Here is a 4,838-nt window from a genome sequence, read left to right on the forward strand (position 1 = left end):
TCTTGTCGATGTCAGTAGATGTAAAGCTTTTGGGAAAACTTTGTGTATTTCTCATTGAGATTTTGAACTACTCAGTGATTCATCTTAAGAAGCAAAAAGTAATAAAAAGCCTATATTATTTGTCTTATATTTCTATTATTTTATTTTCTAATGTTAGCAAATGGTAATACAAAAAGCCTATATGTTCCTTTTATGTGTTCTGAAAACAGATACAAATTATGAATCTGGTAATGTGACAATCGTGTTGATTATGCTGGGATTATTCTGAGTATCATGTTTTTAATGGTTGACATCTTCAATGTTATATCAAACTGGATTGTGATTATGCCCACGAGTGAAGCTTAAATTGTTTGAAACGCATTTTTCAATGTTACAGAAAAGCAAAACGTATTGTAATTGTTGAGTAGATACATTGGTCACTTGGTATTTTCTTTATAGGCCTTTACTTTGTAGGCCTTGATCTGTCCATGAGTGGTCATTATGGTAAAAACAAACTTTGTGTATGCTGATAATTATCATTAAGAATATCAACTTAGCATGCAAGTACCTTTAAGCATTTTTCATTAGAGAGGTTGATGAGATTTTTCCTTTAATTACCAAATGTTTTTTTGTAGATGATAAGGTTTTCTTACAATGGCTGCTTAATATTCTTGTTCGAATGTTTTCAGTAGGGACACTAACCGGGCAGTGTTTGAAAGGATTGCATTAGATAGAATTCAAATGAAATTTGGTCCATGTACTGGATAGGATCATTGAAACTAACCAAAGCAAGCAAAGATTAACAGGAGATCAAAAATCTAAAATATGTTCTTAATAGTGACAAAAAATGCAACTACAAGACCCTACCACCCTACCACAAATATATAATTGTACTTGACATCATGAACAATTGGCTGATAAAAGTGAAGTGCACACAGGAAATACTGAGCTCGGGGTGTAGGGGGCGGGGGTGTTGTGTGAATCTGTAATTGAGAACTTTCAGAACTTATTAACTGTATGGAATAAGATTAAACATAATGAGAGCAATCCCAAAGACATACATGAGAGTTCTTGATGAAATCCCTTTTGGGTATAAAACCACATACATACAGTAGCTTTTATTAACAGAAATGGACCCCAACACAGATTACAAATGTGAGCGCTAATTCTTAACGCCAAAGCACCAACTCCAATCAGCTTAGGCATCAACAAATGCACAAAACATTTATCTATTTTAATAAAAAGTCACATTTTGTTTGTATAATTTACATATATCATTTTCACCTCTTAAAATTTTATTATGCATTATTAATGTAAACTTGTGGCCATATTAAACCTGATTTGGTAAAACAAACTAAGTTAGATTAATCAAAATAGAATTAACAAAATTAATTTAAAATTATCAATAAAAATAATAATTTAAATTACTTATTCTAACGAATAACAAAACCAATCTCATATTCAATCTAACTTCAGGATCTAAGGTAAATTTCTAAATTTTAATTATACTTAATTTAAACTTAAAATTAAATAATGTAAAATAAAAATATAATTATTAAACTAAGAGAATTGATTAAAAAGTTAAATCAATTAAATTAATAAAATCCACTAACTAATTATTAATATGAACTAATTACTATTACTAAAAAAAGTTGACGCGGGGGGGGGGGGGGGGGGTGTGGAAGAGAACAACTAGGGCCAAAGGCACACTCAACTATACACCCACCTGCGCAGAGTCACATAGCGGAAATAAATAGAAAATACAAACAACTCAGGAGGCAAAGGAAGTAAAAGCCTTCATTCCTATGTTCATCCAATGATCAATTATGTGCCCAGTTGTAAGGCCTTCTAGTTAACGGCCAAACATATCAATTTAATTACAATCTTCGATTATCAAACTTTGCATTCGGCTTCCTCTCTAAGCATCTAAGCCTAAGCCTCTAAGCCTCTACCTGGACTCTAACCAAGGTCTCTTAAATACATGCACAACCACAAGTTGGCTTGATGCAAATACAACCAAATAAACTCTCATATTAAATGCTAGGACAAGCTGCAAGTCGGCTTGCAATAGATATCTAACACTAAATTAAATGCAAAGGTCGGCCTCAACAGGAAACCACACACAGACAACTCGACAAACGAAGACTCCATGAAATACTAACACTCGACATCCAAATGAACTTGACAACCACACGAACTTGGCAACCAAACGAACTCGACAACCACATGAATTCAACAACCAAAGAACACTCGGTAACCAAAGACACTCGGCAACAATTGTGAACTCGACATCAACCAAGAAGCTCAACATCCACTAAACGTTCGAAAGCATTTGAGAAGTCGGCAATGCAAGACATTTCAACTCGACATAAACTAAGAAAATTGAAAACATGCAGGATAATAGTGCAACCTAGGATGCTCCTACATCAAACAACCACGGTAGAAAGAAATGATTCTCCTGAATCATTGATATATCACAACTTGAGCTGAATCCAACTCAAATTGAGAAATCCATGTGGCATCTTCCCTAGGTCTGTTTTTCCATTTTACCAAATACTCATAGTACTCTTTCCCTCTTGTGCTCTTACCAACTCTTTGTTCCAATATCTGTTCAACTTCTTCAATCTTCTTCTTAGGATAATCATTTGGTACATCCAATTCATCTTCTGACTCATGACATTTGTATAAATCAACACCATTGAATATAGGAGATATATCCATGTCATCAAGTAACTCAACTTCATAAGTATTACCACTGTCAAACTTTCTCAAGATCTTGCGAGGTCAAAACTTCTTCATTTTTAGCTTACTGTATGTTCTAATAAGAAATCTTCCTTTCTTCAAATGAACCATCACCTCATCACCAACTCCAAAAATATGATGTCTTCTAGACTTATCAGCATTCTCCTTATAATTCAGATTACTTTGTTTCATCCTCAATTTTATTTCCTTGTGCAAAGAGTATAAAATCAACCAATTCTTCCCCTGCAACACTTCTCTTTTCTTCACTAGCAACATCCCTCAAATCTGATACTCCTCTAGGCTGCATTCTTTTAACAATCTCAAAAGGTGTTTCCCTATACTTCTATTCACAAAATTATTATATGCAAACTTAGCTTGTGCTAATACCATCTCCCAATTATTTGGCTTATCTCCAACTAAACATCTTAATAAGTTACCCAAGCTTCTATTCACAACCTCTATTTGTCCATTTGTCTATGGATGGAATGTAGAACTAAACTTCAACTCAATACCCATCTTCTTCCACAAAGTCTTCCAAAAATAACCAACAAACTTACTGTCTCTGTCAGAAATAATACTTTTTGGTAATCCATGCAATCTCATAATCTCTTTGAAGAAAAGTTCAGCAACATGCTCAACATCTGATGTCTTCTTGCAAGGTATGAAATGAGCCATCTTAGAAAATCTATACACAAAAGCAAAAATAAAATCATACTCCTTCATTGTTCTAGGCAATCCAAGAACAAAATCCATACTAATGTCACTCCAAGGTTTCTCAGGAATAGTAATAGGTGTATACAACTCAGTATTTTGACTTACTCCTTTTGCAACTTGACAAACTCCACAACTGCTTACAAATTTCTGAACATCCTTATACATTTGAGGCCAATAATACTTTTCATTTAACAAACCCAATATCTTATCAATTCCAAAATGTCTAACCAATCCACCACTATGCTTTTGCTTGATCAAATTAACTTTCATGGAACTTCTAGGGATACACAATTGAATTTCTTTGAACAACATATGTTCTTGAATGAAATATTCATCATACTTACTTATGTGATCTGTTAGATTTGGTATTTTGCACTCTCTCTACACCTTAGAAAAACTAGGATCAATATCATACAACTCTTTCATTTCATCAACTCCAAGAACTTCAACCTTAATCTCAGTCGATAAAGAACGTCTTCTACTCAATGCATCAACAACTTTGTTAGTAACTCCACTCTTATGCTTAATGACAAATGTGAAGCTTTGCAAGTACTCAACCCACTTCATATGTCTCTGATTCAATTTATATTGACTTCCCAAGTATTGTAAAGCTTTATGATCAGTATATAACACAAACTCCTTAGGAATCAAATAATGTCTCCACTTCTTCAAGGCTTGAACAATAGCATAAATATCTTGATCATACACTTAAATACTCTCTTTTAGCATCATTCAACTTCTCACTAAAGAAAGCAACATGTTTACCTTCTTGACTCAATACAACTCCTATTACACTACCACTCACATCACATTCAACTTGAAATACCTCATAGAAATCAGGCAAAGCCAGTACAGGCAACTCAACAACCTTTTGTTTCAAAGTCTCAACTTTTATCAGCTCCATGTGTCTAGCTGAATTCCTTTTTATCTCCTCTCATTGTCTCAGTCATAGCATTACAAAAAAAATTGAAATTCCTTATAAACTTTCTTTAAAAAACTAGCCAAATCATGAAATGATCTTACCTCACCCACATTCTTAGGTGTAGACCATTCCAAAATTACTTTTGCCTTCTCAAGATCCATCTTCAAACCATCAACTGAAATAAAAAATTTCAAATACACAATCTCTTCTTGCATAAAAAGAACACTTCTTCAGATTAATCATCAACTTCTCCTCTTTCAATCTTTGCAATACTTGTCTAACATGCTCAAGATGTTCTTCCTTAGTCTTATTGAATATCAAAATGTGATCCAAATAAACAATCACAAACTTACCGAAGAATCTTTTCAAAACTCCATTCATTAACCTCATGAATGTATTAGGTGCATTAGTCAAACCAAAAGGCATAACCAACCATTCATACAAACCATCTTTTGTCTTAAAAGCAGTCTTCCACTCATCA

The sequence above is a fragment of the Cupressus sempervirens genome, chromosome 6, assembly GCF_028749045.1.
Source record: "Cupressus sempervirens isolate cs-2001-9-10 chromosome 6, ASM2874904v1, whole genome shotgun sequence".
NCBI classification, from domain to species: Eukaryota; Viridiplantae; Streptophyta; class Pinopsida; order Cupressales; family Cupressaceae; genus Cupressus; species Cupressus sempervirens.